The sequence below is a fragment of the Mesoplodon bidens genome, assembly GCF_964165515.1.
Source record: "Mesoplodon bidens genome assembly, chromosome: 10".
In the NCBI taxonomy this organism is placed as follows: Eukaryota; Metazoa; Chordata; class Mammalia; order Artiodactyla; family Ziphiidae; genus Mesoplodon; species Mesoplodon bidens.
In genome coordinates, this window is record NC_138172.1 from 61,873,298 (window position 1) to 61,901,085 (window position 27,788).

At 38.6% G+C, this 27,788-nt stretch overlaps 1 protein-coding gene across 2 annotated transcripts in view; it reads right to left on the minus strand.

Annotated features, from left to right (window-relative positions):
• Positions 1–27,788, minus strand: part of LOC308623377 (BEN domain-containing protein 6-like) — a 138,181-nt gene that overhangs the window by 33,879 nt on the left and 76,514 nt on the right. The window lies entirely within an intron of this gene.

Consider the following 27,788-nt stretch of genomic DNA (forward strand, 5'->3'; position numbering starts at 1 on the left):
CTCATTGAAGATCCTGCGTACCGCAACTAAGAGCCAACGCAGCCAAAGATAAATAAAATAAATAAGTGAAAATAATAAATAAATCTTTAACAATAATAATAGCCGATCTCATCAGGACCAAAAATATTCCAAGGGAGATCAGTAAGAATGGCCTAGAAATTTGTTCTGTTTTTTTCCTGAAAAGTCTAAAGTTTTGAGATGGAAGATTTTCTTTGGTGTAAACTTAAGAGTAGCACCATAAAGAATGCAAAAAAATCTCAAAGGCAACAATGCATTTCATTAAAATTTTCAGGTAGAATCATTTTTTCAAAACCTGATAAAACAGATGATAGTTTTTAGGTTTAATAGTTTTGAAATGACCAAATCTAGCTTTTGCTGTGTATGGATGATTCAACACTTTTGGTCATAGCATTTTTTTTTTAATATTTATTTATCTGCCTGTGCCGGGTCTTAGTTGCAACACGCAGGATCTTCCTTGCTGCCTGTGGGATCTTCACTGTGGCATGTGGGATCTAGTTCCCTGACCAGGGATTGAACCCAGGCCCGCTGCATTGGGAGCATGGAGTCTTAGCCACTGGACCACGAGGGAAGTCCCTGTAGCATCCTTATTACTTGCATATGTTGGTTTGTTTTCATGAAAAGATATTTAATTATAAACAATAAAACTTTACAGAAGAGACTAGCTTAAAGGGAGTTCGACAAATATGTGGATTGTTGAGTAGAAGGTAACTATACTCTTTACCAAATTACACCAAGTAATCCTTTTAGAAAATATGGTTCTTTTACCTATTTTAAGAGAAATTCTTTATTCTCTACTCCAAGCATAAAATTATATTTAGTCTTTCCAAGATTGCTTGTTGTGACTTTTTGAAAACTTACTTTATGTTTTCAAATACATGAATAGTGCTTCAGCTAACACATGGGACTGGACTGTAATATCTAACTCACAAATATCAGAGATCTTACTTAGTATCAAGCTTTATTAATAATTTCAAAGATACAAGCAATCAAAAGGCACAGGCAGAATGGGGAGGTCTAGGACATCCTGGCTTTATAGGTTCTTCCTTCTAGAACAAGAGGTGAGGCCTCTAACTGAGGTTTGGGGGTCACCTCACACAGTGGGTGTGTTTAAGTCGTGACACTTCTCCATTTTATACCTAAGAGTTGTACTGCTTGCGTGACCTTCTCTAGGGAATTATAAGTCCATAGATCCTAGGTATGTTTGCCATAGGCAATTTTAAATCAAGGATACACAGTTAAGAGCATTCCATAGACAAAAACTCCACTTGTAGCAAATATCAATCATCTGTTTACTCAGAGCAAGGTCAACACACATTTTCTGTGAAGCGTCAGATAGTACATATTTTAGGCTTTGCAGGACAAAGGGCAAAATCAAGGATATTATGTAGGTACTTATAAGCAAGAAGAAAATAAATCTTCACAAAAGTTTTATTCGTAAAATTGAAACTATACTACTAATAATTGAGTATAACTTTTTGTCAGACAGGCCTAAAAATGAGACTGGAACTAAAAAAGATATCTTGTTTAATTAGGGTTCAAAGTGTTCCCTACCATCAGAATTAATGGCAAATGCTCACTTGCCAATGCTGACCCATTATGAAATTTTATGAATTTTGTGACCTTGGGTTAGGCAATGATTTCATACATATGACAACAAAAACGTTATTTTCACAAATGATACCATCAAGAAAGTAAAGACAACTTACACAATGGAAGGAAATACATGAAAATAGATCTCACAAGGGACATGAATACAAGATATATAAAGAACTCTTACAACACAATAATAAAAAGACAAATGCCCGAGTTTTTTAAATGGACAAAGGATTTAAACAGACATCACTTCAAAGAAGATATATAAATAGCAAATAAGCACAGGAAAAGAGGCTTAGTATCATTAATCACTACATAAATGCTCATAAAAACTACAGTGAGAGGCCTCTTCATATGCACGAAGATGACTATAATCAAAAAAGACAGAAAACAAAAAGTTTTGGTAAAGACGTGGAGAAATTGGAAGCCTTATATCTTGCTGGTGGGATTGTAAAATAGTGCAGGCATTTTGGAAAAGTCTGGCAGCTCTAAAAGTTAACTATTACATCATCATATGACACATCAACTTCATTCTTACGTATATACCCAAGAGAAGCGAAAGCATACATCCATACAAAAACCTGTACACAAACCTTCATAGCAGTATTAGCCATAATAGCTAAAAAGTGGAAAAAAACAAATGTCTATCAACTCATGAATAGATAAATAAAATGTGGTGCATCCGTACAGTGAAATACGATTCGGCAATAAGAAGAAATGAAGTTCTGATACATGCCACAACATAAATGAGCCTTGTACAGTAACACAATAATAGCCCCATAGAAAACTAAAAAAAGCATGTGATGTAATTAAAATGAAAACTGCTAAGAAAAATGCATGTAAATGGTGTAAACTATTATTTCAAATTATATACAAGCAGATTATCAAGAATGGATGACAAAGCTGATCTTAAAAGTCCTCTTCTCTATTTTCGTATTGTGGACTAGATGGTCCTGGTAAAGAACATTTGAAAATATACAGTAATATATTTAAAACTTATATTTAAAGCATACTTTAACCAGCAGTAGAGAAAACAACAAAGAAGTCAGAGAAAATGAGAAAACACAGTTCCACAGGATAAGAGAGCCCTGGAGCCAAAATTTACTCTGAAAGCATCTACTTCTTTATAGTAGCCTATAGCTTGGATTTCAACCAGCACAGTTTTCAAGGTATAGGAAAGAGCGCTGGGACCTCAAGAGAGGTATGAGGTCAGTTTGAGGAAACTACTCTGAAGTTGAGAAAAGCAACACCCAGATGGTGATACTTTCAGTGTGTGAACTAGGAAAATACCACTCCAAGGAAGGCACTTTGCCTGTCTTACCCCAGGCTGAGTGAAAGAGAAAAAAAATGTGGTACTGGCACAAACAGACTATAGGAAAAGGACAGAGAGCCTAGTAATAAACATATAATGGTCAACTGATCTTCAATAAGGGTGGCAAGAGCACCCAATCTGGAAAGGACAGTCTTTTCAACAATTGGTGCAGGGAAACAAGATGTCCACATGCAAAAGAATGAAGTTGGACTCTTACCTTGTACCACATATTAAAATAAACTCAAAATAGATCAAAGACCTAAAACTATAAAACTCTTAGAATAAAACAGAAGGGGAGATCTTCATGACCTTGGATTTGGCAAAGGTTTCTTAAGTGTGACACCAAAAGCACAGGCAACAAAAGAAAAAAATAAACTGGACTTCATCAAAATTAAAACCTTTTATAAATCAAAGAACAGTATTGAGAGAGAAAAGATAACCCACATAATGGGAAAAAAATGTTTGAAACTCATATATCAGATAAATAACCAGCATATACAAAGAACGCCAATAACGCAAAAAAAAAAAAACACCCAACTTAAAAATGGGCTATAGACTTGAATAGATATTCCTCCAATGAAAATAAACAAATGGCTAATTTCAAATGAAAAGATGCTCAAAATCATTAGCCATTAAGGAAATGCAAATGAAAAAAACCACGGAGATACCACTTCAAACCCATAAGAATGGCTATTATCAACAAAATGGAAAACAGTAAGTGTTGGCTAGGATATGGAGAAATTGAAAATGCTGTACATTGCTGGTGGGAATGCAAAATGGTGCAGCCACTGTGGAAATGTGCATGATATGTAGACACCACCCGAAACTGAACAGCTGTAGTGCTATAGTCCCCTTCTGGAACATCCCTGAAAGACAGTGGTAAAGGGAAATCTTCCCAGTGCACAGAACTTACAGCAGTGCACTTAGTTGTTTACTTGAAAGGAGAAATAGTTAGATGTGTAATTTTATACTGATTCATGGGCTATGACCAATGAGTGGCTAATGGTAAGGGACATGGAAGGAGTATGTTTGGGAAATTGAGAAATTTGGGGAAGAGGTAGACAGATGTCTCTAAATAGGCAAAACAACAACAACAACAACGTGAAGACGTCAACTATATTTCAATTTAAAAAAACTAAAAAAAAAAGTGAAGATATCTGTGTCTTGTGTGAATGCTCATAGGTGACCTCAGCAAAGGAAGATTTTAACGATCAAGTGGATACCATCAGCTTTTCCCGAATCACCCCATCATTGCCCAATGGGCTTATGAACAAGGTGGCTGTGGTGGGAAGGATGGACTTCCACTCACCAAGGCCGCTGCTGAGTGTCCATCTGTCAGCAGCAGAGATCAACACTGAGTTCCCTATGTGGTACCATTCCCCAGGGTGATCAGTCAGCTACCTGGTAACAGGTTGATGCCATTAGACCACTTCCATCATGGCAGTGGAAGTGTATTATTCCTACTGGAATAGACACTCTGGATATGGAACTGGCATCCCTGCATGCAATGCTTCTGCAAAAATTACCATCTGTGGACTTAGAGAATGCCTATCCACTGTCATAATATTCTATACAGCATTGATTCTGATCAAGAAACTCACTTAACAGCAAGAGAAGGGCTACACTGGGCCCACACTTATGGAATTCACTATTCTTAACATGTTCCCCACCATCATGAAGCAGCTGGTTTGACGGAATGATGAAATGGCCTTTTGAAGACTGAGTTACAGTGCCAGCAAGTTGGTAATACCTTGTAGATCTGGAGCAAGGTTTTCCAGAAGACTATACAGTCTAGAACCAGCATCTAATATGTGGTGCTGCTTCTCCCACACATAGAATTCACAGGTCTAGGAATCAAGGGATAGAATGGGAGAGGCGCCACTCATTATTACTCCTAGACTCACTAGCAAAATTGTTGCTTTCCGTTCCCATGGCCTTATGATTTGCTGGCTTAGAGGTCTTAATTCCAGAGGGAGGAATGCTTTCACATTTATGCCACTGACACAATTATTCCATTGAAATGCAACTTAAGACTGTAGCTGAGTCACTGTGGATGCCACATGCTTCTGAATCAACAAGCAAAGAAGGAGTTACTGTGTTGGCTGGGGTGAGTGATACTGACTACCCAGTGGAAAATAGACTGGTACTCCACAGTGGAGGTAAGAAAGAGTATTTCTGGAATATAGGAGATCCCTTAGGATGTCTCATAGTATTACCATGCCCTGTGATTAAGGTCAATGGAAAACTACAACCCAATCCAGGAAGGACTACTAATAGCTCAGATCCTTCAAGAATGAAGGTTTGGGTCACTCCACCAGTTAAAGAACCACAACCAGCTGAGGTGCTTGCTGAAGGCAGGGGAATACAGATTAGGTAGTGGAAGAAGATAGTTATTAATACCAGCTACAACCTTATGACCAGTTATAGAAAGAGGATTGTAACGGTCATAAGTATTCCCTTATTTTGTTATGAATACGTTTGTGTGTGTGTATGAATGTGAGTGTTGGGGAAATATCTGTTTCCTTCCCTCTCTTATTCCCTCCTCATGTAACATAAAATGTATTGGCCTTACTGTATTTGTTATTCATTTTATATTCATTTTATATCATAGTATTTAAGCTAGGAGAAGTATAAACATCACTCATGGACTTAACCTCATCTTCTGGGGAAGGGGTTAGCACATTTTCAGTTGTGTGCTGGATAACTGTATCACATTAGGCAGAACTATGACCTTGTTATTGTCTTTATTTGGAGATTAAGTATAGTTTAAGGAGATACGGGTGCCCAAGTTGATATGGGTGATGGCTAATTTTATGGCTCAGTTTGACTGGGCCATGGGGTAGTTAACATTAGTTTGATATGTATTTGAAGGTATTTATGCGTGAGATTAACATTTGAATCCATAAACTGGGTAAGGCAGATTACCCTCTCCAATGTGGGTGTGCCTCATCCAATCTATTGAAGGCCTGAACAGAACAAGAGGAGGAGTAAGGGAGAATTCACCCTCTGCCTATCTTCAAGCTGGGACATTGGTCTTTGACTGCCTTTGAACTCATTTTGGGACACCATCAGCTCTACTGCTTCTCAGATTTTCATACTGTAGTTTTACCCTCCCCTCATCACATTTTATGTTGTTGATTTCACAATGTACATCTTTTACCTTGTGTATCATTAACAAATTATTGTAGTTATGATTATTTTTACTACTTTGGTCTTATAACCTTCAAACTAGATGTATAACTGATTTACCCACCATTAAAACATTTGGGTATTCTGAATTTAAGCAGTGGAATTTGTACTTTTATACATTTTACTATTACTGACAAGCATCCTTTCATTTCAGTTCAAAGAAGTTCCTTTAACATTTCTTATAGGCTAATCTAGTGCTTATGAACTCCTTCAACTTTCACTTGTCTGGAAAATTCTTTCTCTCTCTTTCAATTCTGAAGGATAACTTTGCTGGGTATACTTTTTTTTTGGCTGCCAGGAAAGCAAGAGCAAAACATAAATCTATTAGGGCTTCCCTGGTGGCGCAGTGGTTGAGAGTCCACCTGCTGATGCAGGGGACACAGGTTCGTGCCCTGGTCTGGGAAGATCCCACATGCCGCGGACCGGCTGGGCCCGTGAGCCATGGCCGCTGAGCCTGCGCGTCCGGAGCCTGTGCTCTGCAACGGGAGAGGCCACAATAGTGAGAGGCCCGCGTACCGCAAAAAAAAAAAAAACCAAAAAACCCCCATAAATCTATTAATATAATTAACTACATAAAATATGAAAATAAAAAAACTGTATGATCATATCAAGACGTAGGAAAATCACTAAACAATCATTCACGACAAAAATTTTAGCAAAGTACGACTAAAAAGATTTTCTTTAATCTGATGAAGAGAATCTACCAAAAACCATATAGGGAACAACATACTCAGAAGCATTCAAACCTTTTGAAATTCAGACCAATATAAGGATTCCCACTATCACCACTTTTAGTCAATATAATACTTAAGATTACAGCGACAACATAAGGCAAGAAAAGGTTTAAACTATATAAGTATTGAAAAGAAAAAAACTAAACTGTTCTTATTCACATATAATCTGAGTATCTACACAGAAAACTCAAAATAATGGGGAGACAAAATATTTCAATTAATAAAGGAAGCCAGCAAGTTTTTCAACTATAAGAGCAATCTGAATATCATCAACACAAAGGCAGAACTCATTGAAACAGACAGCAGAGTGGTGGTTACCAGGGGCTGGGAGTGGGGGAAACAGGAAGATGATGCTTCAAGGGTACAAACTTCCAGTTAGAAGATGAGTAAGTTCTGGGAATGTTACATACAGCACAGTGATCATAGTTAACAGTACTATATCATACACTTAAAAGTTGATAAGAGAGTAAGTCATAAATGTTCTCACCGCAAAAATGAAATGGTAACTGTGTGACGTGATAAAGGTGTGAGCTAAAGCTATGGTGGTAATCATTTTGTAATAAACAAGTATATCAAACCAACATGTGTACTCCTTAAACTTATATAATATCAATCATATCTCAATAAAGTTGGGGAAAACAGCACACAAAGATAGAAAATGCAATTAAAAATATATAAATTGGCTCTAAACTTTATGTGAGAGAGTCAAGAGCCAAGAATAGTCAAGACACTTTTGAAGTACAAAGTAGAAGGAGATTTCCTACAAGACTTATTATAAAGCCATAGTAATTAAGGTAGTGTGCTACTGGTGCAAGGACAAACAAACAAACCAACAGAACAGAAAGAGAATAAAAAGTCCCCATTAGAGAGTAAACTCCACAATGGCAAAAATCTTCTGTTATGTTCACTGACATATTCAATATTTAATTCTTTGGGCTGCTGGAACAAAGTTTCTCTTCCATTATTTTAAGTTAATTTAAATCGCAGGAAAGAAGAAGTACAGAGTTATCAAAGGGAAATAATTGACTCAAAGATAAAACAATGAATACAATTCACATCTCTAGTAAAAAGAATATTTTAAAATACTTCTTATATTAATAAAATATACAAATAATTACCAAGTTTTACCTCAAGCTTTTATATACTTTTCTACTAAAAATAATCATCATTAACATAAACATGTAAAGTACTTAAAACCAGCTAAAGATATAAATAGGGATGGGATTTTGATGAGTATATTATTTTAATTTTCAGGGTTGTTAGTTCTTCAGCTTAAATTTGCATTTTTCCTCATATTACGTCTGCTAAGTTTTTTTTCCCACATGCAGAAAGCTAGATATTGTCTTAATGGTTTCTGGAAAATAGAAATGAAAGCCACAGTACCTAGCCATAGTCACCTCTTTTTGTTCTGCAATGTATATAATATTTTTAAGTCACTTAAAGACAAAATCCAAGTAATTGGTACTTTTATATATCTTTTGATCCCCCCCCCAATTAAACACCTATCTTATTACTCACTGATGCCTTCACTGACTTGTCTTGGGTCTATTCCCAACCAAAAAGGTCTGATGCTCAAATCCTTCACATACTGCCTAGATGCCTATAACAACACCAGTACTGCTGGACCAGCTTCCACTAAAGGTCTTTCAGGAAACGTTCCTGAAAAAGTTGTCCCTCCCCTGGTCTTCTGCAGTAGCTTCATTGCTATAACACACAAGACTCTATTTTAGTTATTATGTAACTTTGATAACTATGGTCACAACAAGTAAGTCCAGAGCATACTTGCTGGACTCCACTTAACCAAGACAGTGGCACAGCCACTTATACTCCATCCTCTCACCCAAACCGGATTGGTTTTATTCAATTCCAGAATCAAATGTTTCAGTGATCACTAGAGCAGCTGACTCTGCAATTCCCTTGTCAAGTGCATAATGAAAGTATGAAATAAGCAAGACTATTCATGAGGTGAAGTTATACTTCTGCACACTTAGAAGAGGATGTGTGCTGAACGAAACCATGGGATACTATTCCAAAAATTCTGCAGAACTTACCACTAAGCCTTTCAGTATTTTTGTGTGCTATGTGTAAGCCTAACACAGTCTAAAATTGGGAGATAGCCTTTACATAGACATTTGTTAAAGTAAAAAGAAAAATCTATTAATAGAAAGTATAGAGTACAACAGAGTAAGAACTAGTTACATTCAAAAAGAGACATGTGGGCTTCCCTGGTGGCGCAGTGGTTGAGAGTCCGCCTGCCGATGCAGGGGACACGAGTTCGTGTCCTGGTCCGGGAAGATCCCACATGCCGCGGAGCACCTGGGCTCGTGAGCCATGGCTGCTGAGCCTGCGCGTCCGGAGCCTGTGCTCCGCAACGGGAGAGGCCACAACAGTGAGAGGCCCACGTACAGCAAAAAAAAAAAAAAAAAAAAAAAAGAGACATGTACCAAAATGTTCATTGCAGCTCTATTCACAATAGCCCGGAGCTGGAAACAACCTAAGTGTCCATCATCGGATGAATGGATAAAGAAGATGTGGCACATATATACAATGGAACATTACTCAGCCATAAAAAGAAACGAAACTGAGCTATTTGTAATGAGGTGGATAGACCTAGAGTCTGTCATACAGAGTGAAGTAAGTCAGAAAGAGAAAGACAAATACCGTATGCTAACACATATATATGGAATTCAAAAAAAAAATGTCATGAAGAACCTAGGGGTAAAACGGGAATAAAGACACAGACCTACTTGAGAATAGACTTGAGGATATGGGGAGGGGGAAGGATAAGCTGTGACAAAGCGAAAGAGAGGCATGGACATATATACACTACCAAACGTAAGGTAGATAGATAGTGGGAAGCAGCCGCAGAGCACAGGGAGATCAGCTCGGTGCTTTGTGACCGCCTGGAGGGGTGGGATGGGGAGGGTGGGAGGGAGGGAGATGCATGAGGGAAGGGATGTGGGAACAGATGTATATGTATGACTGATTCACTTTGTTATAAAGCAGAAACTAATTTAAAAAAATTAAAAAAAAGAACTAGGTACAGAAACATTTCCAAAACACAGAAAACAAATTTTTAAAAATACACACTGAATATTACTACAGTCACTATGTGTTTCCAAAAAACAACATTTCAATAGTTTCTAACCTCAGTTAGAAAAAAATAAAGTTTTTAAAAAAAAGGAAGATGCTAGATATTTGCTATCTTACTCTCTGTTGAACCCCTATTTGACATCTTTAGTTAGTAATTTATGCCTAGATGCTTCCTGAGTATGGTGATACACTTTCAATGTCTCTGGAAATTCTGACACATTATTGTTTATCAGAATCTTTTGCTAACCTCCAGATCCTATGTAAATATATATATCTGATGATGTATCTACCCACAGACCCATTCTTCATACATCCACTTATCACCAACTGTTGAAATCAACCCCAAATTCTATTTTTTTAAATAATTATAATAGACTTCATTTTTTAAAGCAGTTATAGAAAAAGCGAGTGGAAAGTACAGAGGGTTTTCATATATCCCTTCATCTCCCTCCATGCCCGGTTTCCTATTATTAACATTTTGTATTAGCGAGCCAGTACTGATTGATACGTTATTATTAACTAAAGTCCAGAGTTTACATTAAGGGTGACTCTGCATGAGTTTCTCTATTGGTTTTGACAGATGTATAATGATATGTATTCACTCTTAGAGTATCATACAAATGGTTTCACTACAAATCCTCTGTGCTCTGCCTATTCATCCCTTCCTCCTTTGCAGTCCCTGGCAATAGCTGATCTCTTTACTACCTCCATAGTTTTGTCGTTTCCAAAATGTCATAGAGTTGCAAACATATGGTATGTAGCCTCTTCAGCTTGGCTTCTTTCACTTAGCATTATGCATTTAAGATTCCTTCATGTCTTCATGGCCTGATAACTCTTTTTATTATATTTTATATTAAATAATATTTTTATATTAAATTTTATATTATATTTTATATTTTTATATTAAATAATATTTCACTGTATGGATATACCATGGTTTATCCATTTGCCTACTGAAGGACATACTAGTTGCTTCCCAGTTTTAGCAATTCTGAATGAAGTGACTATAAACATTCATGCAAGTTTTGTGTGGACGTAACTTTTCAAGTCATGTGGGTAACTACCAAAGAGTGTGTTTATTGGATCATATAATAAGAGTATGTTTAGTTTTGTAAGAAACTGCCAAGCTGCCTTCCAAAGTGTCTGTACCATTCTGCATTCCCATCAGCAATGGAGAGCTGCTGTTGCTCCACATCCTCTCCAACACTGGGTGTTTCGGATTTTAGTCATTCTAATGGCTGTGTAGTGCTATTTCATTGTTGTTTTAAGTTGCAATTAATTCCTTAATGATGTATGATGCTAAGCATCAACCCCAAATTCTTTTAATGGCTGTAACTGTAAGAAAAACAAACTTTTCCAGTAAGCATATACAGTACGTGTATATTTATCTTTTTTTAAGTCATACAAACATACATGTGATATTAGTACAAAAACACAGTATAAAACAAAAGAGAAATTTCAAAGGAGGTAACAATGTATCAAACAATATTTTAAAATAAGTATTATTTTCTTTATTGAAATGAGAAAACTTTTTTGATCTGATTAAATACATATATATAAATTATTAGCATTACCAACACTCCCAGTTTGCCTGAGACAGGGATTTTCCAAATTATTTTCTACCAAAGAAATCAGCCTAATTAATACTAAAAGGTCATGACATATTTTTTATCCAAAAAAAGTCAGAAAATTGTCTTTTTTTAAGGGAATGAATGAATAATACATAAGTGTGTATACTATTTACTTTCAAACAATTACCCTATTATTTTTGTTCTAGAGTCCCCAAAAAGCACCTGGGGAATTTGACCCTTCATTTGGAGATAATGCTTTTCCATGCTGTCCAGTTGAGGACTAAGGTAGGGTACTCAGTGCAGGAGGAGTAGCAACCCAGCTGAGTCTCGTTGCAGTCACTGCCTCCACTCAAAGAAGAAACAGCACCAGCTGAATGAGGGGCCAGAGATGTGAGCTGAGAATAAACAGATACAATTCATATGGCCAGTATCCAATTAGGAAGATTACAATAATGCAGCTCAAAGTCTCACTGCATCCTGGCCATCAGCTACAAAGAAGAGGCAATCAGTTATGATGAAAAGAAATTAGACTGAAAGTTAGATGACCTGGTTCTGGTTCCTACTCTGTGACTAAGTAGTACTGTAACCTCGGGCAAGTAGAATTTCTGGGTACCTCAGTTCCTCCACAATGAAAGGAGGGGACTGGATTCAATGATTTTAAAGATGTGCTTTCAGATATTTATTCTGGGTATGCAAGTAGATATAATCCTTAAATCCCTAAAACTTCTGTCTTCAAGAATTATAAGAAAATTATATTTTAAGAAAATCACTTTTATAACTCTTGTAAGAAAGTTACATCTTACTAAACTGAGTAAATTGGGCAACAATCATGAAATTAAGAAAAAAGAAAAAAAATTTCATGGGTAACACAGAATAAAATAAACAAATAAAAACAATTAGAGGAAGAGCAATAAAGCTAAATTTATTCCTGTCCTATATGTGGAAATAATTTCCAAGAAACATTCCATTGCCCCCTAAAAGACATTAAAAACAGAACAAAACAAAACAAGATAGTGCCCGTACTTGGGGAAAGTATCACAGAATTCTATATTATTCTTCTTTAGTATATTTGACAGGGTCAGCTTCTGAGTCTAAAATACTTGTTTTCAAATTTTCAAGCCCCGATTAAGAACAGAGTGGAAGGACTGAATAAGTTCTAATTAAGGGGATTCTTCAATTAAAGAGATCCTTTCACAATGTATATGTATATCAAGGCATCACATTGTACACTTTAAATAACTTACAATTGGTCAATAATACTTCAGTAAAGCTGGGGTGTGGGGAGAGAGTCTGAAAAAGAAGCCAAGGAAGTAAGTTTAGTAAAAATCCATGACAGAGAGCCTGCTAGAACAGTCCTGAAGAACACAAGGCCCACAAGCAGATCAGCTCATAAAGATCCAGGAACTAACATAAAAGGACAAAGAGACATTTCTTTACTACCTTGTGTGTGTCTTCTTGGATGCTGAGTTGCTTTCAGTACTTACCACTGGCTATAAACTCTAATGTGGTTAAATTATTCTGGATACTGTGGTTAAGTAATTGCTGTGGTCTTGGGAGCTAGTAACTGCTTTTTTTTTTTTTTTACTTCTGGTTTTTTGAACATTTTCTACCTCAGGTAATTGATATTACTTTGGAATGGACACTGTGACTACTGCTTGATGTAAGAAGGCCCTGGGTGACTTTCTGTCCCCAAAAGAAAGTTTCCTTTTTCCCTTAAAACCACTTATTTGATTATACTTTTATAGGCTAGGTATTACTATAATACCCAGGAATTTCTCCTAACTGGAATTAGAGTGAATAGCAGGCTGGAGCCCTAGCATACACTCCAGTCAGCTAACCTGGTACTAGACAGCACATGCAAACACAGACATCATACTGTTTATGTCATTCTTACCCAATATTTGTTGAGACTGATTTATCCTCTGTCCAAAGGGGAAAAAAAGTACAGAAGTTTGACCATGACCAGTCATTTAAGGTAATCAGACAGTCATAAACACATGCAAATTCTCCTTACTCTTCAATTTTTAATACCACTAACCTTTGTAACTCTATGATTTTATCTACCTGTTTTCCAAAGGAAGAAACGAATTCAATTAGCAATGGCTCTGAGAAAGCCAAAGTGACAGGTATTTATTTAATTATTTTAAGTTACTTAAGACAATAGCCAGGACATGGAAACAACCTAAGTGTCCATCGACAGATGAATGGATAAAGAAGATGTGGCACATATATACAATGGAATATTGCTCAGCCATTAAAAAAAAACCGAAATTAAGTTATTTAAAGTGAGGTAGGTGGATGGACCTAGAGTCTGTCATACAGAGTGAAGTAAGTCAAAAAGGGAAAAACAAACACCATATGCCAACATATATATGGTATCTAAAAAAAATGGTTCTGATGAACCTAGGGGCAGGACAGGAATAAAGACAGAGATGTAGAGAATGGACTTGAGGACAAGGGGAAGGGGAAGAGTAAGCTGGGACGAAGTGAGAGAGTAGCACTGACATATATACACTACCAAATGTAAAATAGATAGCTAGTGGGAAGCAGCTGCATAGCACAGGGAGATCAGCTCGGTGCTTTGTGACCATCTAGAGGGGTGGGATAGGGAGGGTGGGAGGGAGATGAAAGACGGAGGGGATATGGGGATATATGTATGCATATAGCTGATTCACTTTGTTATACAGCAGAAACTAACACAACACTGTAAAGCAATTATACTCCAATAAAGATGTTAAAAAAAAAAAAACCTAAGCCAACAGTTTTCCTAGATATGATCATTTATTTGTCTCATTGCTTGCTTGATTTTTCAATATCCATCCCCCGTCCTTTACTTTAGTATATATTCATATCTTATTAAAGTGAACTATGACAGTATTTTAGAATTTTATAACCCTTTATGAAATAAGTATAAATATCTTAAGACATAAGAAAAGCAAGATTATGATTCCTATACACTAATGATGAAAAATCTGAAAGTGAAATTAAGAAAACACTCCTATTTACCACTGCAACAAAAAGAATAAAATACCTAGGAATAAACCTACCTAAGGAGACAAAAGACCTGTATGCAGAAAATTATAAGACACTGATGAAAGAAATTAAAGATGATACAAATAGATGGAGAGATATTCCATGTTCTTGGATTGGAAGACTCAACATTGTGAAAATGACTCTATTACCCAAAACAAGCTACAGATTCAATGCAATCCCTATCAAACTACCACTGGCATTTTTCACAGAACTAGAACAAAAAAATTCACAATTTGTATGGAAACACAAAAGACCCCAAATGGCCAAAGCAATCTTGAGAAAGAAAAACGGAGCTGGAGGAATCAGGCTCCCAGACTTCAGATATACTACAAAGCTACAGTAATCAAGACAGTATGGTACTGGCACAAAAACAGAAATATAGGTCAATGGAATAGGATAGAAAGCCCAGAGATAAACCCACACACATATGGTCACCTTATCTTTGATAAAGGAGGCAAGAATATACAGTGGAGAAAAGACAGCCTCTTCAGTAAGTGGTGCTGGGAAAACTGGACAGCTACATGTAAAAGAATGAAATTAGAACACTTCCTAACACCATACACAAAAATAAACTCAAAATGGATTAAGGACCTAAATGTAAGACCAGACACTATAAAACTCTTAGAGGAAAACATAGGCAGAACACTCTATGACAGGAATCGTAGCAAGATCCTTTTTGACACACCTCCTAGAGAAATGGAAATAAAGACAAAAATAAACAAATGGGACCTAATGAAACTTCAAAGCTTTTGCACAGCAAAGGAAACCATAAACAAGACCAAAAGACAACCCTCAGAATGGGAGAAAATATTTGCAAATTAAGCAACTGACAAAGGATTAATCTCCAAAACATACAAGCAACTCATGCAGCTCAATATCAAAAAAACAAACAACCCAATCCAAAAATGGGCAGAAGACCTAAATAGACATTACTCCAAGGAAGATATACATATTGCCAACAGACACATGAAAGAATGCTCAACATCATTAATCATTAGAGAAATGCAAATCAAAACTACAATGAGATATCATCTCACACCAGTCAGAATGGCCATCATCAAAAAATCTACAAACAATAAATGCTGGAGAGGGTGTGGAGAAAAGGGAACCCTCTTGCACTGTTGGTGGGAATGTAAATTGATACAGCCACTATGGAGAACAGTATGGAGGTTCCTTAAAAAACTAAAAATAGGACTACCCATTTGACCCAGCAATCCCACTACTGGGTATATACCCTGAGAAAACCATAATTCAAAAAGAGTCATGTACTAAAATGTTCATTGCAGCTCTTTTTACAATAGCCAGGACATGGAAGCAACCTAAGTGTCCATCAACAGATGAATGGATAAAGATGTGGCACAGATATACAATGGAATATTACTCAGCCATAAAAAGGAATGAGACTGAGTTATTTGTAGTGAGGTGGATGGACCTAGAGACTGTCATACAGAGTGAAGTAAGTCAGAAAGAGAAAAACAAATACTGTATGCTAACACATATATATGGAATTAAAAAAATGATCAGAAGAACCTAGGGGCAGGACAGGAAGAAAGACACAGACCTACTAGAGAATGGACTTGAGGATACGGGGAGGGGGAAGAGTTAGCTGGGACGAAGTGAGAGAGTGGCATGGACATATATACACTACCAAACGTAAAACAGATAGCTAGTGGGAAGCAGCCGCATAGCACAGGGAGATCAGCTCGGTGCTTTGTGACAACCTAGAGGGGTGGGATAGGGAGGGTGGGAGGGAGGGAGATGCAAGAGGGAAGAGATATGGGGACATAAGTATAACTGATTCACTTTGTTATAAAGCAGAAACTGACACACCATTGTAAAGCAATCATACTCCAAAGAGATGTTGAAAAAAAAAAGTTAAAAAAAAGAAAAGCAAGATTATGAAATTATCAACAGAATGCAAAAGTTATAATATTGATGGGGAAAAAAGAGATATATTAATAAATATATTTGTTTAAAGTAAAACAAAAGTTAACACAGGACCCCGGAGGAAGATGGCGGAAGAGTAAGACGCGGAGATCACCTTCCTCCCCACAGATACATCAGAAATTCATCTACACGTGGAACAACTCCTACAGAACACCTACTGAACGCTGACAGAAGACCTCAGACCCCCCAAAAGGCAAGAAGCTCCCCACATACCTGGGTAGGGCAAAAGAAAAAAAGAATAAACAGAGACAATAGGATAGGGACGGGACCTGCACCAGTGGGAGGGAGCCGTGAAGCGGGGAAGGTTTCTACACACTACAAGCCCCTTCGCGGGCGGAGACTGTAGGTGGCGGAGGGGGAAAGCTTCGGAGTAGCGGAGGAGAGCACAGCAACAGGGGTGCGGAGGGCAAAGCGGAGAGATTCTGGCACAGAGGACCGGTGCCCTCAGGCACACACCAGCCCGAGAGGCTTGTCTGCTCGGCCGCCGTGGCGGGCGGGGCTGGGAGCTGAGGCTCGGGTATCGGCTTTCAGTCGGAGCGCAGGGAGAGGACTGGGGCTGGCGGCAGGAAGAGAGCCTGAAGGGGTTAGTGCACCACGGCTAGCCCGGAGGGAGTCCGGGGAAAGGGTCTGGAGCTGCTGAAGAGGCAAGAGACTTTTTTCCCTTTTGTTTCCTGGTGCGGGAGGAGAGGGCATTAAGAGGGCTGCTTGGGGAAGCGCCGGAGACAGGCACGAGCCGCGGGTAAGGCACTGACCTCGGAGACGGGCGTGGGCCGCCGCCGCCGCCGCCGCCCGCCGCCGCGGCCGCCGCCGCCACCGCCGCCCGCCGCGGCCCGCCGCCGCCGCCGCGGCCCGCCGCCACCGCCGCTGCCGCCGCCGCCGCGGGGCCTGTGTGCGAGCGCGGGTCACTGTCCGCCCCGCCTTCCGGGGGGCCTGTGCACCCCGCCACTGCCGGGGTCCCCGAGACCCGGGGACGGCTTTCCCGGGAAAGCGCACGGAGCGCCACGGGCTGCTGCAACGTCACGCCGGCCTCTGCCGCCGCAGGCCCGCCCCACACTGCGCGCCCCTCCCTCCCCTCTGCCTGAGTGAGCCAGAGCCCCCGAATCAGCGGCTCCTTTAAACCCGTCCTGTCTGAGCGAAGAACGGACGCCCTCCGGCGACCTACGCGCAGAGGCGGGGCCAGGTCCAAGGCTGAGACCCGGGAGCTGTGAGAGCAGAGGCAGGGAAATCTCTCTGTGCAGCCTCGGAGGCAGCGGATTAAAGCTCCACGGTCCATTTGATGTGCCCTGCGTCTGTGGAGTGCATGAATGGACAGCGAATCATCCCAAATTGAGGAAGTGGACTTTGAGGACAAGATTTAAGACTTTCCCCCCTTTTCCTCTTTTTACAACGAATTATTCCAAATTAAGGAGGTAGACTTAGAGAGCAAGATTTCAGACTTCTCGCCCTTTTCCTCTTTTTACAACGAATTATCCCAAATTGAGGAGGTGGACTTGGAGAGCAAGATTTTTGATTTTTCCCCCTGCTCTCTTTTTGTGAATGTGTATGTGTAATCTTCTGTGTAAGATTCTCTCTGTATAGCTTTGCTTCCACCATATGTCTCAGGGTTCTATCGGTCCGGTATTTTTTTTTTTTTCAATAATTACTTTCTAATTTTAATAACGCTACTATATTTCATACTTTATTCTATTTTACTTTACCTGCTCTTTCTTTTTTTCCTACTCTCCCTTCCTCCCTCCCTCCCTCCGCTCCTCCTTTCCTTCTTTCTTTTTCTTTCCTCCCTCCCACCCTTCTTCTTTCCACTTTCTTTTTCTTTCCTTCCTCCCTCCCTCCTGTCTTTCTTCCTTTCCTTCCTCCCTCCCTCCCTCCTTTCTTTCCTTCTTTCTTTCCATCCTTCCTCCCTCCCTCCCTCCTTTCTTTCTTCCTTCCTTCCTTCCTTCCTTTCTTCCCTTCTTCCTTTCTTTCCCTCTCTCTTTCTTTCTTCTACTAATTCTTTCTTTCTACTTTTTCTCCCTGTTACTCTGAGCCGGGTGGATGAAAGGCTCTTGGTGCTGCAGCCAGGAGCCAGTGCTGTGCCTCCGAAGTGGGAGAGCCAACTTCAGGACACGGGTCCACAAGAGACCTCCCAGCTCCACATAATATCAAGCAGCGAAAATCTCCCAGAGATCTCCATCCCAACACCAGCACCCAGCTTCAGTCAACGACCAGCAAGCTACAGTGCGGGTCACCCTATGCCAAGCAACTAGCAAGGCAGGAACACAACCCCACCCATTAGCAGAGAGGCTACCTAAAAACATAATAAGGCCATAGGCACCCCAAAACACACCACCAGACGTGGACCTGTCCACCAGAAAGACAAGATCGAGCCTCAACCACCAGAGCACAGGAATTAGTCCCCCCCACCAGGAAGCCTACACAACCTACTGAAACAACCTTAGCCACTGGGGTCAGACACCAAAAACAACGGGAACTACGAATCTGCAGCCGGCAAAAAGGAGACCCCAAACACAGTAACATAAGCAAAATGAGAAGGCAGAAAAACACACAGCAGGTGAAGGAGCAAGATAAACACCTACCAGACCTAACAAATGAAGAGGTAATAGGCAGTCTACCTGAAAAAGAATTCAGAATAATGATAGTAAAGCTGATCCAAGATTCTATTTCCATGATCCATAATCTTGGAAATAGAATAGACAACATGCAAGAAACAGTTAACAAGGACCTAGAAGAACTAAAGATGAATCAAGCATCGATTAAAAACACAATAAATGAAATGAAAAATACTCTAGATGGGATCAATAGCAGAATAACTGAGGCAGAAGAACGGATAAGTGAGGTGGAAGATAAAATAGTGGAAATAACTGATGCAGAGCAAAATAAAGAAAAAAGAATGAAAAGAACAGAGGAGAGTCTCAGAGATCTCTGGGACAACATTAAACGCACCAACATTCGAATTATAGGGGTTCCAGAAGAAGAAGAGAAAAAGAAAGGGACTGAGAAAATATTTGAAGAGATTATAGTTGAAAACTTCCCCAATATGGGAAAGGAAATAGTTAATCAAGTCCAGGAGGCACAGAGAGTCCCATACAGAATAAATCCAAGGAGAAATACACCAAGACACATATTAATCAAACTGTCAAAAATTAAACACAAAGAAATCATATTAAAAGCAGCAAGGCAAAAACAACAAATAACACACAAGGGAATCCCCATCAGGTTAACAGCTGATCTCTCAGCAGAAACCCTACAAGCCAGAAGGGAGTGGCAGGACATAATTAAAGTGATGAAGGAGAGAAACCTGCAACCTAGATTACTCTACCCAGCAAGGATCTCATTCAGATTTGATGGAGAAATTAAAACCTTTACAGACAAGCAAAAGCTGAGAGAGTTCAGCACCACCAAACCAGCTTTACAACAAATGCTAAAGGAACTTCTCTAGGCAAGAAACACAACAGAAGGAATATACCTACAATAACGAACCCAAAGCAATTAAGGAAATGGGAATAGGAACATACATATCAATAATTACCTTAAATGTAAATGGACTAAATGCTCCCACCAAAAGACACAGAGTGGCTGAATGGATACAAAAACAAGACCCATATATATGCTGTCTACAAGAGACCCACTTCAGACCTAGAGACACATACAGATTGAAAGTAAAGGGATGGAAAAAGATATTCCATGCAAATGGAAATCAAAAGAAAGCTGGAGTAGCAATTCTTATATCAGACAAAATAGACTTTAAAATAAAGACTATTAGAAGAGACAAGGAAGGACACTACATAACGATAAAGGGATCGATCCAAGAAGAAGATATAACAATTGTAAATATTTATGCACCCAACATAGGAGCACCTCAATACATAAGGCAAATACTAACAGCCATAAAAGGGGAAATCGACAGTAACACAATCATAGTAGGGGACTTTAACACCCCACTTTCACCAATGGACAGATCATCCAAAATGAAAATAAATAAGGAAACACAAGCTTTAAATGATACATTAAACGAGATGGACTTAGTTGATATTTATAGGACATTCCATCCAAAAACAACAGAATACACATTTTTCTCAAGTGCTCATGGAACATTCTCCAGGATAGATCATATCTTGGGTCACAAATCAAGCCTCGGTAATTTTAAGAAAATTGAAATTGTATCAAGTATCTTCTCCGACCACAATGCTATGAGACTAGACATCCATTACAGGAAAAGATGTGTAAAAAATACAAACACATGGAGGCTAAACAATACACTACTCAATAACGAAGTGATCACTGAAGAAATCAAAGAGGAAATTAAAAAATACCTAGAAACAAATGACAATGGAGACACGACGACCCAAAACCTATGGGACGCAGCAAAAGCAGTTCTAAGGGGGAAGTTTATAGCAATACAATCCCACCTTAAGAAACAGGAAGCATTTCGAGTAAACAACCTGACCCTGCACCTAAAGCAATTAGAGAAAGAAGAACAAAAATACCCCAAAGCTAGCAGAAGGAAAGAAATCATAAAGATCAGATCAGAAATAAATGAAAAAGAAATGAAGGAAACGATAGCAAAGATCAACCAAACTAAAAGCTGGTTCTTTGAGAAGATAAACAAAATTGACAAACCATTAGCCAGACTCATCAAGAAAAAAAGGGAGAAGACTCAAATCAATAGAATTAGAAATGAAAAAGGAGAAGTAACAACTGACACTGCAGAAATACAAAAGATTATGAGAGATTACTATAAGCAACTCTATTCCAATAAAATGGACAACCTGGAAGAAATGGACACATTCTTAGAAATGCACAACCTGCCAAGACTGACTCAGGAAGAAATAGAAAATATGAATAGACCAATCACAAGCACTGAAATTGAAACTGTGATTAAAAATCTTCCATCAAACAAAAGCCCAGGACCAGATGGCTTCACAGGTGAATTCTATCAAACATTTAGAGAAGAGCTAACACCTATCCTTCTCAAACTCTTCCAAAATATAGCAGAGGGAGGAACACTCCCAAACTCATTCTACGAGGCCGACATCACCTTGATACCAAAACCAGGCAAGGATGTCACAAAGAAAGAAAACTACAGGCCAATATCACTGATGAACATAGATGCAAAAATCCTCAACAAAATACTAGCAAACAGAATCCAAGAGCACATTAAAAGGATCATACACCATGATCAAGTGGGGTTTATCCCAGGAATGCAAGGATTCTTCAATATACGCAAATCAATCAATGTAATACACCATATTAACAAGTTGAAGGAGAAAAACCATATGATCATCTCAATAGATGCAGAGAAAGCTTTCGACAAAATTCAACACCCATTTATGATAAAAACCCTGCAGAAAGTAGGTATAGAGGGATCTTTCCTCAACATAATAAAGGCCATATATGACAAACCCACAGCCAACATTGTCCTCAATGGTGAAAAACTGAAACCATTTCCACTAAGATCAGGAACAAGACAAGGCTGCCCACTCTCACCACTCTTATTCAACATAGTTTTGGAAGTTTTAGCCACAGCAATCAGAGAAGAAAAGGAAATAAAAGGAATCCAAATTGGAAAAGAAGAAGTAAAGCTGTCACTGTTTGCAGATGACATGATACTATACATAGAGAATCCTAAAGATGCTACCGAAAAACTACTAGAGCTAATCAATGAATTTGGTAAAGTAGCAGGATATAAAATTAATGTACAGAAATCTCTGGCATTCCTGTACACTAATGATGAAAAATCTGAAAATGAAATCAAGAAAACACTCCCATTTACCATCGCAACAAAAAGAATAAAATATCTAGGAATAAACCTACCTAAGGAGACAAAAGACCTGTATGCAGAAAACTATAAGACACTGATGAAAGAAATTAAAGATGATACAAATAGATGGAGAGATATACCATGCTCCTGGATTGGAAGAATCAATATTGTGAAAATGACTCTACTACCCAAAGCAATCTACAGATTCAATGCAATCCCTATCAAACTACCAATGGCATTTTTCACAGAACTAGAACAAAAAATTTCAAAATTTGTTTGGAAAAACAAAAGGCCCCGAATAGCTAAAGCAATCTTGAGAACGAAAAACGGAGCTGGAGGAATCAGGCTCCCTGACTTCAGACTATGCTACAAAGCTACAGTAATTAAGACAGTCTGGTACTGGCATAAAAACAGAAAGATAGATCAGTGGATCAGGATAGAAAGCCCAGAGATAAACCCACGCACATATGGCCAACTTATCTTTGATAAAGGAGGCAGGAATGTACAGTGGAGAAAGGACAGCCTCTTCAATAAGTGGTGCTGGGAAAACTGGACAGGGACATGTAAAAGTTTGAGATTAGATCATTCCCTAGCACCATACACAAAAATAAGCTCAAAATGGATTAAAGACTTAAATGTAAGGCCAGAAACTATCAAACTCTTAGAGGAAAACATAGGTAGAACACTCTATGACATAAATCACAGCAAGATCCTTTTGGACCCACCTCCTAGAGAAATGGAAATAAAAACAAAGATAAACAAATGGGACCTAATGAAACTTCAAAGCTTTTGCACAGCAAAGGAAACCATAAAGAAGACCAAAAGACAACCCTCAGAATGGGAGAAAATATTTGCAAATGAAGCAACTGACAAAGGATTAATCTCCAAAATTTATAAACAGCTCATGCAGCTCAATAGCAAAAAAACAGACAACCCAATCCAAAAATGGGCAGAAGACTTAAATAGGCATTTCTCCAAAGAAGATATACAGACTGCCAACAAACACATGAAAGAATGCTCAACATCATTAATCATTAGAGAAATGCAAATCAAAACTACAATGAGATATCATCTCACACCAGTCAGAATGGCCATCATCAAGAAATCTAGAAACAATAAATGCTGGAGAGGGTGTGGAGAAAAGGGAACACTCTTGCACTGCTGGTGGGAATGTGAATTGGTACAGCCACTATGGAGAACGGTATGGAGGTTCCTTAAAAAACTACAAATAGAACTACCATATGACCCAGCAATCCCACTACTGGGCATATACCCTGAGAAAACCATAATTCAAAAAGAGACATGTACCAAAATGTTCATTGCAGCTCTATTCACAATAGCCCGGACCTGGAAACAAGCTAAGTGTCCATCATCGGATGAATGGATAAAGAAGATGTGGCACATATATACAATGGAATATTACTCAGCCATAAAAAGAAACGAAACTGAGCTATTTGTAATGAGGTGGATAGACCTAGAGTCTGTCATACAGAGTGAAGTAAGTCAGAAAGAGAAAGACAAATACCGTATGCTAACACATATATACGGAATTTAAAAAAAAAAATGTCATGAAGAACCTAGGGGCAAAACGGGAATGAAGACGCAGACCTACTTGAGAATGGACTTGAGGATATGGGGAGGGGGAAGGGTGGGCTGTGACAAGGCGAAAGAGAGGCATGGACGTGTATACACTACCAAACGTAAGGTAGATAGATAGTGGGAAGCAGCCGCAGAGCACAGGGAGATCAGCTCGGTGCTTTGTGACCGCCTGGAGGGGTGGGATGGGGAGGGTGGGAGGGAGGGAGATGCATGAGGGAAGGGATGTGGGAACAGATGTATATGTATGACTGATTCACTTTGTTATAAAGCAGAAACTAATTAAAAAAATAAATAAATAAACTTAAAAAAAAATGGATAACCAGTGGACCTACTATATAGCACAGGGGACTCTGCTCAATGTTATGTGGCAGCCTGGATGGGAGGGGAGTTTGGGGGAGAATGGGTACATGCATATGTATAGCCGAGTCCCTTTGCTGTGCATCTGAAACTATCACAACATTGTTAATCGGCTATACTCCAATATAAAATAAAAAGTAAAAAAAAAAAAAGAAAAAAAAAAAAAGGACACAGGGGAGTTCCCTGGTGGCACACTAGTTAAGAATCCGCCTGCCAATGCAGGGAACACGGGTTCGAACCCTGCTCTGGGAAGCTCCCACATGCTGCGGAGCAACTAAGCCTGCACGCCACAACTACTGAGCCTGCACTCTAGAGCCCACGAGCTACAACTACTGAGCCCATAAAAAAAAAAAAAAAAAAAAAAAAGTTAACACAGGGTAAAACTTTGAAAAAGCATTTAAATAACCTATCAGTATTCATTACTATAGGTATTAATACTCAGTCAACAAATATTTACTGAGTACCTTGTATGCAACAGGTGCTGCTCAGTTGCTTAGGATACATCAATGAACAAAACAGGTAAAAAAAAATGAGTGGAGTTTGTATTCCAATGAGGAAAGGATAAAACAAACAATATACATGATAAATTACTAAATAAATGATTTATATGATAAAATGATGACAGAGGAAAAAAGAAAACATAGAACAGGATCAGGAAATGGGAAGTGTGGGATAGGGGAAGGGAGGCAGTGTAAATATGAAAATGGACATTTATTAATTTTTATGTGTGAAAGAAATGGCTTTTAAGAAATAGGAAAGAGAGAAAAATCAGAAAACTTGGTAAAAACCAAATACTCACCTAGGAAAGCTCATTGAGAATTAACAGAGCACAAGGCATGGAAATATGCATCTGAGGAAGTTTACAAAATTAGCCTAATATGTATATGAATTTCTTCTAACAATTCTAGGGCAATTTTTCTCACATATCCTACATTCCTAAGAAGCAAATAGCCCCATATTCAAACTCTAATGAACAGCAGCATAAAGCTAATGGTTATAAGCACTCCTTATTTGAGGACAGAAAAGAGAATGAATGAGAAGTATACCAATCACTGCTTGTTAGGTCAGGGAAGAACCTAAAAGATTTAGTCCATCTTGCTGTAAACAGAATGAAAATAAAGGTCGGAGAGGTTAAATAACCATCTCAGGGTCACAAATCAGAAGTTATTTTGTCCAGAATTCTTTGTCTGAAATACCATGTTAAATGTGCAAAAACTGTAACAAATTAGACAAATTAACCTTAAATGTTCATTTATCTAAGATTACGATTAACAAAATAATATAAAGGAAACTCGGTTCAATTTGTATAACTAAATAAATTTTTAAAGCTTGTAGAGATATGTAATAACTTCAAGAAAGTTATTTTTAGTCCCTTAGGCCCTCAAAACATTAAATAACACAAGGATTTAACTATCTTATTATTGCTGAAATTTAACAGTCAAAAATTAACTTTCTATAACATTGGATATAGACACAGTATAATCACAAATCTAAGCCAAATTTTCAAGCACATTTCATGGACTGGGAATCAGAGATTCAAGAAAGTTAAAGAGATTTGCCCATGGCGTTAGCCATAGTAAACTTCAGAATTACATGCTGTGAGATGGTCACTTAGAGAGAGGAGAATTTTGCACTATACGGATATTTAGAAAATTAGCAAAATATATAATTGTGAGCATACTATACCAGCACTTCCCAAACTGTTACCCAGAAAAATACTACTCCATAGTTAAATAAATTTTAGGAAATATATTTTATTCTCTAGATTTGCAATGCATGTTACTATTTTAGACACTCTGAAAAGTACTGGAAGAAAGAAACTTTTGGTTTTCAAGGTATTTACTGTGTATATAATCATTTTTCTAAGCCCACTTAGTTCTGAAGCACTGAAAATCAATTTAGGCAACACCGACATAAGCAAAAAGAGTCCAATATGACTTAAAAACTTTCGTAATGGGATTCCAAATACACTGCAGCCTAAGGTGCTAGAAGGTCAAGGTTCTTCAGTTTTTTTGTTTTCGATTTTTTTTGGCCACGCCACGTGGCATGTGGGATCTTAATTCCCTGACCAGGGATGAAACCAATGCTCCCCGCAGTGGAAGTACGGAGTCTTAACCACTGGACTGCCTGGGAAGTCCCAAGGATCTTCAGTTTTAAACAATGAGATGATGGTGGTGATAATAACAAGCAGTTGGTTTGTCTGATTTCTCCCTTACTCATTCTATAGATACTCACTGTGGTTCTATACGTTAGGCACTGAAATTTACACCAGCTGGGGCTTCCCTGGTGGCGCGGTGGTTGAGAATCTGCCTGACAATGCAAGGGACACGGATTTGAGCCCTGCTCCGGGAAGATCCCACATGCCGCAGAGCAACCAAGCCCGTGTGCCACAACTACTGAGCCTGTGCTCTAGAGCCCGTGAGCCACAACTACTGAAGCCCCTGCACCTAGAGCCCGTGCTCCACAACAAGAGAAGCCACCACAATGAGAAGACTGCACACCACAATGAAGAGTAGCCCCCGCTCGCCGCAACTAGACAAAGCCCATGCGCAGCAACGAAGACGGAACACAGCCAAGAATAAACAATAAAACAAATAAATTTATTTAAAAGAAATATACACCAGCTGAGAATTTTTAAAGTTATTACAAACTAAGGATTCTTCTGTGGCTCCGGTAAGCAGCCGCCAGAACCTGACTAAAGCTCATCTAGATCACCTAACAGTGGCAGCTCCTCACTTCTGAAAGTCAATTAGGAACGGACTCAACTTGCCTCTGAGTATCAACCAATGCACATCAGTCTCATCGGAGTAACCTCTCATCTACAGATGACGTCAGCCTCCAGAAAACACCAATCAATCCCTGAACTCCATGCTTCCTGAAAACTCTATGTAAGATCAGCAATCTTCCCTGCTGCGAGATCGTGTTTGACCAGCATATACCTTTCCTTTACGGTAATAAAAAATAAATCTAGTTTTCTCTATTTCAGATATTGAATGCTGAATGATGGTCTCATTACACTTTCACACAGTGTTTGAGGAAGACTGCTTTCACAACTCTGTCAGCCTAACCTCTCCTCCTCTCTTTTCTCCCACTTTTTATTTTGAAAGATTTCAAATCAACAGAAAAATTGAAATTATGGCACAATGAACACCTATATATCCTTCAGCTAATATCACCAACTGTTAACATTTTAGCACGTTTGCTTTCTCACACATATTTATATAAATGCATACAAAAACATGTTACACACTACATACATATATACTTGGATCTCCATCTCTATTTTTCTTTGAACAGTAAATGTCTATTGAGTGCTTTACATGTGCCTGACATGAATTATGTCATTTAAACCTCTTAAAGACCCCATAACCCACTATCACTATGCCTATCCCTGCCCCTCTTGGAGAGACATTCCTTACAGTAAGTGAAGTTCTGTTTGCTAACTTCCATACACTGGGCTTAGTTTTGCCACCTAGAACTAGATAAAATATCAAATCTATCTTTTACATGATGGGTCTTCAAAAATATGAAAAAAGTTTTCTTAAATTTTTTTTCGGGTAAATAGGATCTTTTTAAAACAG